Below are 12,250 nucleotides of genomic sequence, written 5' to 3' on the forward strand. Positions count from 1 at the left end.
GAGGAGCATCCTAATCCCAGCGTCACTAGGAGCTAAGCAGTGGTTTCCTCCTTGTACAGAATAGGAATGGACAGGAATGGGAGACAAATGGTCTGGTAGCTTCCATACAGTTTCCAGGTTTTAGGCCTACATGCACTTAGGTCTGGCAGAGCAAACCCTGCAGCTCTCACCTTCTGTACCCAAGATAAGTAGTGGCCCTGGGTGATTAGGATAGGATGAGTAACAACGGACAGAGATAGCCTGAGGCAAAGGAAATATAGGGTGTGTGTCATTCCTCTGGTGCCTCAGGGTTCCAGTTATTGGAGCATAGGGTCAACATTAGCCTTTTTGAAAGGAAAGAGTTGGGTGCTTCAGGTTGTGGGTCGGAATGAGGAACATTCGGTGGATGGGATGGGGTATTAGGTAAGGAACAATGCTCTCTCGTCCTCTGGTCAGTCAATATCCAGCTTGGGGAAAGGTGGTGGCCTCTGGTGGATGAAGCCAGAGCCTGCTGCTTCTTCTATCATGATGAAGGCAGTTTGAGCATGCAGATGGTTCCACTGGGGGCAGTGAGAAAGCAGGTGGACTGTGTAAAGTTTAGAGTAATGTTCGAAGGGCAGGCGCTTAGGAGAGCTGCGTGATTACTCGTGGGCAGCCAGCTGGGACATCTGTGATGGGAGCAGGGCTGAGGGATGGCCTTGTCTGTTTTTCTGGGACTCTAGGCAAAACTCACTCTGGCAAGTGCATCTCTGAGGCCTTCTGGAATGTGCTGCGTACTTGCTGGTCTGGAAGGATCCTGGCCGACCAGAGCCCAGAGAGTGTGTGCTCCATCTGGTGCTGTGTGGAGCTCTGAGGGGTTAAATGGGGTTATTGGGGGATGGGTAGAATTAGGACAGGGCTTTGCCCTTCCCTATCCAGTTCCTTCAACTAGTGCTTTTGTCTGTTTTGTATGTTGGTGTGTGTGCACGTGTGTACATGCACGTGTCGGGGAAGACTGGCCTGGCTTCTATGGTGGAAATCTGGATCCAAATCAAGCCTTTTGTGCACATCCTAGCTCTGCGTTTACCAGGCATAGGGCTTGGGGAGGGGGAGAGGGTCTCTGAGCATCCTTTCCTCTATCTGTGCAGTGAGACTAAGGAAGAAAAAGCACCACTGTAGCCAGAACTGAGCTGGTGCTCAATAAACATTAGGCCTCTTCTGCTTCCTACACTGCTCCCGCCTTCATCCTCCCGCTTGACCCCAAAATATATTTGGAAATCTCGTCTCTCCTGAGCAGTTGTATTATCCAGTCACATTTCCAGCAAGGTCAACTGTCTTAGTCCTTATGAGACTAAGAAAAACCAAGTGATGGCCAGGACAGGGGACACGTGTGTTCCTTCCCAACTATCACCTCGCAGGGTAACCTTCAGGTTTCGGCTTTAGCAAGAGAGCTGCAGCCAAGTGGACATGTAGGTGTCCCTGGGGAGTCCAGCACCACCCTTCGCTCCCTTCATCACGGCTAGTGACAGCAGTGGAGATGGAGAGGGCTGGGGTTGAGTCTAGACTCTGAAGCCCAGCCTTTGAGGGAAGCCAGGGCTGGTTTCCTGCCTGCAGTGCAGGCTGAGACTGCACAGTGCATTTTTACCATGTACTCTTGGTGGAGCAAAAGCAAGGAGCATGGGTTTTACTCAGCTGGGAGTGTGTACAAGTGCTCCTCATAGGCTGAGCCCTCCAAATGTCTCTAGGCATTACCTGGCTGGGGTAAGCCTCTTTGTTGTCTAGGTAGTCAGTCCAATGTTGGGAGCATACCATGACCTTTGCTGTCCCTGATCATCCCTCTCTCTACGACCCAAGCTGCTATGTAGAAAGAACATGCGACCCAGAGATCAAGGGTTGCCCATGGCAGGTTGTAGCCTTTGGGCTCTGTAAGTGGGGGGAGGGGTTAGTGTGGGCACGTCCACCCGCGTGCCACATTAGACAGATGTTCGTCCAGTGCTGCTGTGGCCTGAGCAGCATTAGCCTTAGGTATCACCTGTGCCACTCCAGCTGCTACTCGCCGCGTCTGCTCGGCACCCCTTGCACCCTCCCCTGCCCTTGCTCTACACGAAGCTTGCTCTGACGGTTTCCAAGGTCACCATCTTCATTAAGAACAGTTATTCAAATGCCAGCTGCATATTCATTAAGCTGATTTTCCTAAAGAGATGTGTGCGTGCGCATACACACACTCACACACATGCGTGGTTGGAGAGTGGTGGGAGAGAGCATTCTCTGCGGACCTAGAAAACAAGGCTTGGTCTGTCTATCACAGGCAAGTTGAGATGTTTTTATTCTATGATCTGTAAAATGGGTAGAATGGCCAGTATCTTGGGTATTATTGCATGCGTGCAAGAATAAGGGGCATAAAATCAAACACCGTGTGACCGTGCTTTGTATATACACACACACACTTGAAAAAAACACAGCAAAGCGGTTTTCACCCTATAAATATTATGCTGAAATTTAAGGTATAATCACTATTTTTCATCATAGGTAATGAGGAAGACCTCACAACAAGACAGCTGTTTGTGCCTGTCTCCCTCCTGCCCCCACAACTCCCCCACCTATGCAGAACTTCCCTAGTTTTGTTTTCTGTCATTGTGGAGACAGCTATTGAGTACTGCCAGCCCTGCAGCAGCCATCTTCCTGCAGTCCCCCTGCCTGCCCCCATGCATCTTCCTGCAGTCCCCCTGCCTGCCCCCATGCATCTTCCTATGGTCCCTCCACCCCCATACATCTTCCTACAGTCCCCCCACCCCATGCATCTTCCTGCAGTCTCCCTGCCTGCCCCCATGCATCTTACTGCAGTCTCCCTGCCTGCCCCATGCATCTTCCTATGGTCCCTCCACCCCCATGCTTCTTCCTACATTCCCCTCCATGCATCTTCCTGCAGTCTCCCGCCCCCATGCATGCGTGGTGGAAAGAAGCCCACTTCAGCTCCCCTGCCCTCTTCCTAGGCTCTTAGATACGCTTTTATTCCCTAACTAAAGCCCTCAGGTATGACTGCCCCTCTAGAGAATCCAGTCTTTTGTGGGAGTCCCACTTTGGTGATCTCATTGAAGTACAAGGGTCTTGGATACCCTGGTTCTCCTGTGGCCTGCCTGGAGTCAAGGAGGGTAGGGGAAGTTGGAATCCAGCTTTGGAACTAGGAGAAGAATTTTACTAGTGATGACGAGTGACCTCCCAGAGTTGGAAGGTGCCTTGAAGGACACGGAATGGGCCTTCCAGCCAGACATGGTCCCTCTGCAGCTACTCTACCTGGTTCCCTTCTTCTTCTCCTCTTATAAGTCCAGTAGCAGGGAATGTATTCCTTAAGGCTGATGTTTCCTGTGATTCTGTGTATTTTAAAGTCCAGTCTTAGACCCAGCCCAGCCCTGTCATAATGTTGTATGTTTTAATCTCATCTTGGCTCCATCTTTGCCATACAGATCGAGACAAACCCCTCTTCCACTTGTCACCCATCAGCCACTTATAAATGGACATTTTCCCATATGGGGTCGCTCCTATAGCTGTAGAACCTCCCTAGTCCCTCTGATGCTTCATTAGGTGACAGCATCTGTTTCATGAAGCTCCAGCATACCTGAGTTGCCCAAGGAGGACAAAACAGAAGGGACCTCAGAGCCAGCACTGACCCCAGTCTAGGTATTGGCTAGCTGTGTCCTTGGGGTGAGTGACTCCACTTCTCTGGGCTTTGTGAATGGAAGAGATTGGAGACAATAATCTCTTAAATCCCTCAAGTGTTAACAACCTAAGTCTGGGATTCTCTAGGGACAACTGTGCTGTCTGGGCTGACTCCCTAGAAAGAACTTTCTAGCCAGAGGGGGCCTTCCTCTGACAGGCCTTGTCTAGAAAGGGCTGGAAGATTAAAGATTCTGCCCCACTGACAGCTGTTACTCATAACCCCTCCTGGAGCCACAGGGACAGGGACCTTGGAGGCCGAAGGCTAACTGCCCCCACACTGGATCTCAAAGCTCTCTGCGTGTTGGTTGGAGGAACTGTGTTTGTGTCAAGAATACTAAAAAGCAAAACAAACAAACAAACAAAAAAAAACCCAAACCCACTGCTGTTTCTGATGGGAGTGAAGAAGACCCTGACCAGCCTTTCTCAATGAGCTTTGACAGAGTGGTCATCTCAGTGACTAGAATAAGGAGCTGCTGGCACTGGGGTAAGAGAGAAATAAAACAGCCAGTACCTGAGATGGCCCAAGTAATGCAGAATTGTCGTGTTCTAGATTGCTGCCCTGTATCAGACACCCCTCTGCAACATGTACACCCTTGGAGACAGTCCGTGTGTAATCTATTGTCTGTAGTATGGCTGCGGCACTCAAGGTGGGTGTCAGTTTGAAACACAGCTATGTATGAGAGAGAGGGCAATGTCAAGAAAAAAACTAATCTGCTTATCCATAAAGTGCGGTCTTTTTAACAGTGGGATTTTGAGCAATGGTGGCATTAAAGGCTTGGCGTAAGAACTCCGTGAGTAATGGGGCAAGGGGAGGGTTTTTCATCCGTGGTTGCCTGGCACCAGGGAGAGGCTGAAAAGCGTCAGTGGCAGAGGCAGTGTGAGGAGTGTGGTGACCCAGGTGTCCTAGCTAATTTCCTTATTTTGTTTTTGTCAACTTGACACAAGCTAGTTATTTGGGAAGAAGGAACCTCAATTGAGAAAGTGCCTCCATCGGATTGGCCTGTAAGGTATTTTTAAAAATTAATGATTGCTGTGGGAGGTTCCAGGTCACCGTGGGCAGTGCCATTCTGGGAAGGACACACTGGATTGATTATTTTAAAAAAAAGAAGAAGAAAGAAAGAAAGAAAGAAAGAAAACACCAAGCTGAGCAAGCCACGGGGAGCAAGTCAGTAAGCCATTAAGCAGCATTGCTCCGTGCTCTCTGCTTCGGTTCTGGGTGCCCTGATGTCCGTCCGTGATTTAAGTTATACAAATCCTTCCCTCCCCAAGTTACTTTAGGTCATGGTGTTTTAACACAGTAATAGAAAGCAGATTAGACAACAGGTGTGCCCAGATACGAGGCAAACCAAGGGTAAGGCAGGAGACTCGGTCCCTGTGGTGGCTTCATCTCTCCCAAGGACAACACAAAGTCGTGTTACCTGGGAAGCACTGTGGTGCTGTCTGGGAGACTCACCCACTCCTCCCCAGAGCCTAGCCTCACACTGTCTCCAAGTGCAAATGAACCACAAAAGGATTTTCTGGTGTCTAGCTGGTCCTCTGGGTTTTGGCACATACTGGTGACTGAACAGAGGCCCTCTGATTGCTCCCCATCTGGGCCCAGTTTCCCCAGCTGGGGCATAAGAACCGTCAGAGTGATGCTACACAATCTGTCTGTTTCACCTGCAAACCTTTGTGTGCAAATGCATAGATGTCAACCTTGCCCAGGCAGCCCTCCTACCTGAGGGACTCCGTTTGAGACGGCTGGGGGTGGGGGCATCAGGGGAGGTGGAAAGCAGCCGGACTGCTATTGTGTTGCTCGTTCGTTGACCATGTAACTCTTCCTGGATTAACTCCATTGTCAAGTTCAGTTAATATATACAGTGGGAAGGCTTGTCAGCAAGCCCACAAGAACTATGCTGTGGGCTTGGGAAACACAAAATCTAGCATAGTACATCTACTCTTCCCACCAATTGCTACTGAGCGTGGACAGAGGACACTAACTTCTAAACTAGCATTGCGGGTCCTGTAACAGGCACAGGATGATTGTTGTCTAAGGAGCTGTAGATTTAACAAACTCCCAGGTGATTCTTCTACATGTTCCTGTTGGTCCACCACTGTTTTATCGCCATCCTCCTGGATGCTCAGTAAATATTTATTGCATAAGGACTTGTTTGCTCCATAAGTGCTTCCTGCTTGTCTCCTATGACAATCAGACTCACAACAATAGCTCCAAACACTTGAGCGGTGCCAGACACTTGGATTCTCCAAACGCTGTCGCTGAGGTAGATACCGTCACCTCAGTTTTTATAGAGACTAAAGCACAGAGAGGCGAGGTTGTCTTGTCTGGGTTTGCACACATTGCTTGTAACTGATAAAGCAGGGATTCGAACCCAGGGAGTGTGGCATTGGAACTAAGGCTGTTACTACTGTGTAAGAACTTGCTCTTGTGCCCAGGGGATGGAGTGATCATTGGGAAGGTCCACTGTCCTCAGGAACTCACAGTTCTGCATCGTAGAGGGGTTCTGCTGTCCCCCTGGTCCTTCCTCTCTTCTGGTCCTTGTTCTCCTGAAGACCTGCCACACTCTCTACTCACACGCTAGGCCTGGGCAAGTGTTCTTTAGAGCTCTGAGTGGGTGTTTCAGGTGCCCAGTGCTGGCAGACAAGCCTCCATGCAAAACCCAGTGAATGAGAGGAGTAAACATTGCAAAGGAAGAGAACTAAATGACTCACTGTCCCCATGGAGGCAGGGAGGTGTTAATATTTCAGTCCCCTCTGGTTGTCACTTCTGATGACTGGCGATGAGGACATGGGGTAATTCAGTGTGCACCCCAGAGGAATGCTGGGAGGGTCTTAAACTGCAGCCAGACACCTCCCCACCCCACTCCAGGCAGGTGGATGGGAGACCACTGGTGTCGCTACAGGCGACACGGTGTCAGGTTTCCTTTGCCAAGCTAATCCCCCCATGCGATGCCCAGACAAGCCAAGGGTGAGCTAGTTGGTAGGTAGGATGGATGTGCAGGTTCTAGCTGTGACCCTGGGGGCAGCCAGATGCCTGGGGACGATTTCTGGTTTAAAAATATTGCCGTGCTATTTCTACACTTCTAATCTCCTAGCGATTTGGAGCCTGTTTTATGAAACACAGCGTCCGGGTGGTTGCTGCTCAATGTTACACGGGTAGAGAAGATTAAATGGGTTTAAGTCTGGACGTCTGTCACATGACAGCCAGGCCCATAACTTCCATTTTCTATTAAAAAGCCATTTCCCCCTTTGACCAGAAGCAGCTATGCTGTTGATCTGAATGTCTCTCTCTTTATTTATGAAGGATTCCCCCCCGCCTTTCCTGGCTCTCTGTAAATTTGCTCGGTTCTGTCTGCAGAGAGAAGAAAGCGCTGGAGGGGATGACAGAGATTTAAGGAGAAAGCTGTGGTCTGCTGTCATGGGATCTCCTTTCTAACTGGGGTTAGTTTGGAGAGAAAGGTGAAAGAGAAATGTCATTAGATACCGGACTAGGAACTCTGTACTGTGATGGGAAAAACGCAGCTGGGCAGCCGGGTGCCTTTACCTCTCAGCTGGATCCTGGGTCTATCTCTTCCTCCCACCTCTGTACCTCCCTCTCTCCCTCTCTCCCTCCCTTCCTCTTTATCATCCTCCTCTTCCTCTTCTTTCTCTTTTCTCTCTCTCTCTCTCTCTCTCCTCCTCCTCCTCCTCCTCCCTTTCCCTTCCTTCCTACTCTCTCCTTGTTTCTTTTTCTGTTTATTTTCTTTCTCCCTTCCTCCCTTCTTTTCTTTCTCCTCCCTCCCTTTTATTCCTTCTTCCTGCCTTCTCCCCGACCCTTCCATTCCTTATTCCTGACCCACCAACTCACCATATATCTCTACCCCCTCTCCCATTTCTTTCTCTCTTTGTTGAGACAGTCATTCTTGTTGTCCAGCCTGGTCTTGAGCTCCTGGGCTCAAGCCTCTTCCTACCTCAGCCTCCTGAGAAGCTGAGAATCCTTGGGTACACCTTGCTTGCTGCTACCTTCTCTTTCTCCCTGTATGATCTTGTGGAAGTTACCGACCCCCCCCCCCACCAACTTCCTCTTCTTCACTCACAGGACCCTCACTTTTCATGTCTATGCACATATAAATAAGGTCACGGAAACACCCAAACCCTGCGCCCGCTGCACATTCCAGCCTCCACTCAGGAAATGTTGGTTCCCTTTCTGGAACCTGGCGCCATCAGCCATGCCAATGAGTCCCCAGAGAGATGTCCAGCCCTAAAAGGAGTGTCTTGGATCTACTTGAATGAGGGCAGTCGCCAATGTGAGGAGTCACCTGGGCGTCCTGCTCGGTGCCTTTCCCAGTTCATAGGCACCACCTACACCCCATACTTTCCACCCTGGCAGGAGGCAGGCCATTGCAGCTGCTCCTTCTTCTCTCCAGCCTGAAGGCTCCACAGTTTCCCCAGGCACACACACTCACTGCCAGGCTTTACTGCTGTCATGTTGAGCTTCTGAGGGATGCCTCCAGGGCCAGCCTCTCCGTCCCATGCACCTTCCAGCCCAGCGAAGGCTGACCTGTGGAATAACTGGCCTGCAGCACCCAGTTCTAACCTGAGAGCTGTACTTGGCGTAGCTCCTTCCCAAACTCAGCTCTGTGCCAAGGCTTAGCCCCTTTCTGGCTCTCCCTTTAGGAGATCTGAAAGACGGCACACTACTCCATTGCCTTTTGATGCCTCTGCCTTCCCTGGAAGACTCTGGAGCACTCAGCTGGTGCTTTGTGTGTTTCCTGGAGCGATGAAAGCCTTGAGTCAAGGAGGAGCTGGGAAGGATAAGGAGTCAGCTAAGAGGAAATGGAGGGCTTTGGATTCTGGAGCGCTGCAGGCAGAGCTGTGCCCTGATCATTTTAGGCAGCCTGGAACCTCCCACCCGCAGATCTTTGCTAGGGGAGTTGAGGCTTTCACCTTCTTTTACACTCAGCATGAGATAGGTAAGATATGCAACTTCTCCTGCTCCACCTTACCCTGCTTTTTTTGGATATGAGCACAATGAGGCCCAGAAAGGCTAAGCTACTCACATAAGGTCACACAGCAGGTGATGTGAGACTCTAGAAGACAGACAGTTCTGTCAGACTGCATCCAAGACTCTGTAGTGCCCCATCTCCTTGCTCCTTTGCGACATCGCTGCGTTGTAGATCTCTGGAGCAGGAGACGAAGTCCTGGACAGGCCACACTAGAGTCCCTGGGCTCAGACTGGGATGCTGAACTCCCGCTGCTTCCCTTATGTATCATTGCTTCTGCATTTATTCACGGGATGATTTGCCCTGCTTTTCACTCTCCATGTGGCAAGAAATCCAGATATCTGTCTGGCAGTGCCTCAGTTTCCCTCCTATGGATCTGTTATTCGCTCCCTCCCCTTGGCAGGTAGGGTGAGGCTAAATTAATGTTTATTTAAGAGCTTCCGCATTTTGAGATGACAGGTGCCTTGGGAGGGTAAAATATGAACCCAACCTAAGTGCAAAATGCTATTGTTTTACACCTGAGGGTGATGTTTCATGACGGCAATGCACTGTCAGAACCGTAAGCAGAAACGAATGGTGTGTCTAATGCTCCCCAGCTCCCCCACACTCTGAAGACAGGGGCTCGCGTCCTGGGGCGGGAGAAATATGAGGCTGCTCGTCTTTTGCTATAAATCTGCTGTTTCATCGGCCCTGACAGGTGGCTGGACAATCCCAGTCAATTCATCAATTAAATCTACCCATTTGTAGCTGCTGGGAACCTCGTGTCCTTGGCTCTGGGAAGAGCCAAGGCCTCCAAGTGCAGGAGGGCTGCTGTCATTGTGGTTGATGCTCCTGGTGGGAGCAGAAAGGCCTGGAGAAGGGCTGTTCTCAGAGGCAAGGAGAGGGGAAGGGATGGCTGGCCGGGGGAGGAGACAGGATGTGCATTTGGGTATGGTTGGGGTAGGGAGAGGATAGGCAGGGCTCCCAAGCCTGGAAAGTCAGGTTTCTGTGATTTTGATCTGTCTCCATCTTGATTATTAAGCCGCTCAAAGAGGTCTATCTTCTCAGCCTTAATTTCTTTATCTGTAAAATGGAAATAATATTAATGATGATAATCATGATAATTCACTTTAGGGAGTTAAGACGAAGGACAATAACTACCTACTACTGATAGAAATACAGTGACTGACCCAAAGTGTGGCCCAGAGCTGACAGTGAAGTCAGTGACTGCTGTTCCTACGGTGGAGTTCTTGTCATCAACAGGGTTCTGTCCAACTTAACTCTCTTCCTCAGACCTTTACAATAAGCATTTGGGAGAATTTTCCATGAATGGAGCACTTCTTGGATTCCTTATGGAGCACTTCTTGAATTCCTTTCTTTCTGGGAACTTTCTCATTTTCCCTATGTCTATTCTTCAGGCATAAGGGAGAGTCATTGCACATCTTGGTGGAGGTTGGCTCCCCATATCCATGCAGCTGACATGGCAGAGGTAGCTAAGTAGTTAGGCCTTCTGAGGAAGCACCCAGAAACCCAGGGGGATGTCCCTGATCCCTAAGGCTAAGCTAAGGACTGCGGGACTCAGAGTCTATTAGGAGGGACATAGCGAGGGAGAGAGAGAGATGTTGGTGTGGCCTGGTTGTGTTTGAGGAAGGCCCTCTTTTTATTGCATTGATCATATTACAGCCATACATTGCCTGTTAAGAAAGCAATGCTGGTCAAATTGCCTGGGTGGGTATCCCAGAGAGCTCACCTACTGGTTGTGTGAGTCTTGAGGAAGACAAGGAAGTGCCTCAATCTCCGCCTTTGTATATCACTCAGTCTTAGGCCATTGGGAGGATGCCAGGAGGCCACAGAGGAGACAATGCCAATTACTTGTTGAATGCGTCTTGGTCAGGAGGGCCTCTCAGAAGGTGAGGATGGGGCCCCACACATACATGCTGGAAAGTCTCACTGAACCATGGCTTAGCTCGTAAAACAGCCTGATCTTGTGATCAAGAGGAATATTCCAGCCACAGAGAACAGGCCTGCTACAAGAGCTTCTGAGGGTCTCCCTGAGCCGACACACTCAACCATGGACTATTACACGGGAGGCAGTGTGAGGAGATTACCAAGCGATGCTGCCTCTCCCGCCCCCCAGAGCTTTTCAGCCGCTGGGGGTGCAGAGACTGGTGGGGACAGCAAATGCATTTGCTGCTAAGAGGATGCCCCTGACACTGCAGCCAGGAGCCCACGGATGTTTTTTTTTTTTTCCAGCACAGCTGCTAATGGCTTCATCACGGCTTTTTATGAGATGATGTGAATTGCTCTGGCCAATGAGGCTTAATGGCCTTCCTCAACGACCTGCCTGGTCTATTCTCCCTAGAGGCTCTGCTCTGAGTTAAGGCAAGAATATTAATACAGTCCGGATGTGGGCTCTCCCCCTCCCCATAAAGTTGTGGAAATTGAGGTCAAGTTGGGTCCCCCGCAACGTTCTTTAAACAAGCAGCAGCCCGTTGCTTACTCTTTCATCTTGCTGGTGGAGAGGGACCTGCTTCCCACAGGAGATTAGGGGGCCAGGTTCTCCCTTCCTTTGGGTTGGCCTTCTTAAAGGGGAAGGCCCCTAAATAGCGAAGGAGGGCCCCCCAATTCCCACAATAGGGCAGGAGTAGGTGGTTCTAAAGCCTGACGCTGGAATGGGAGGAACAGACACTGCCCTTCCTGCCAGGTGGCCCTGAGGATGTTACTCTATGGGACTGGGGTTTGGAAGCTCATCAGGGATGGGAGGGGTCTTCCCAGGCTTGTCCACCCTGCTTACTGTCCAGTTGAGAAGGGAAGGCGCCAGTCATGAAAGAGCATGGACTTCTGCAGGCAGTCAAGACCAAGTCTGAGCCTCTTGCTCCTCATCCAGAAAGGTCACCTGGAAAATGTTCTGATGATCTCTAAGGATCCAAGCCCTCACGGAACCCCACTGCCTTCTTTCTCCCAGGCTAGCACCCCACTTCCTCTACCTAGTCTTCTCAGGCTGTGACAGTGAGACCCTTTCCCTGACACCTCCAGGCTGGGAAGAACAAGGGACCCTACTTAGCAAGGTCTCCAAATTTCAGCTCTACTACCGCCCTATGCTCTTGGACAATCCCTGAGCATCCTAAACTTGTAGAAGGGGCAATGTTTTGGCTAGGGTTTTTTTTCTTCTTCTTTCCCAACTTGACACAAGTTAAAGTCATTTAGGGAGAGTGAACCTCAATTGAGAAAATGCCCCAACAGATTGGCCAATGGACAAACCTGAGGGGCATTTTCTTGACTAACTATTGATGTGGGTGGGCCTAGTTCCCTATAGGTGGTCCCACCCCCGAACAAGTAGTCCTGAGTCCCAAGAAAGCAGGTTGGGCAAGCCATGGGGAGCAAGTAAGTAAGCAGCATTTTTCCATGGTCTCTGCTTTAGTTCCTGCCTTCAGGTGCCTGCCTTGGCCTCCCCTGATGGTGGACTGTAGCCTGTAAGCCGAACAAACCTCTTCCTCCCCACGTTGCTTTTGGTCAAGTTTTGATCAAAGCCATGAAACTCTAATTAATATAGGTGATGAAAGGTGAGTTGTGGGCTGGAGAAATGCTCAGTGGCTAAAAGTACTTGTTCTTTCCCA

General features: G+C 50.2%; 1 protein-coding gene across 2 annotated transcripts in view; it reads left to right on the forward strand.

The window, feature by feature from the left end:
• Positions 1–12,250, forward strand: part of Dscaml1 (DS cell adhesion molecule like 1) — a 326,833-nt gene that overhangs the window by 3,980 nt on the left and 310,603 nt on the right. The gene's annotated exons all lie outside the window — the stretch shown is intronic.

Source organism: Microtus oregoni, unplaced genomic scaffold (assembly GCF_018167655.1).
Source record: "Microtus oregoni isolate MIOR12 unplaced genomic scaffold, Mior012 000055F_ref0000237, whole genome shotgun sequence".
NCBI lineage: Eukaryota > Metazoa > Chordata > Mammalia > Rodentia > Cricetidae > Microtus > Microtus oregoni.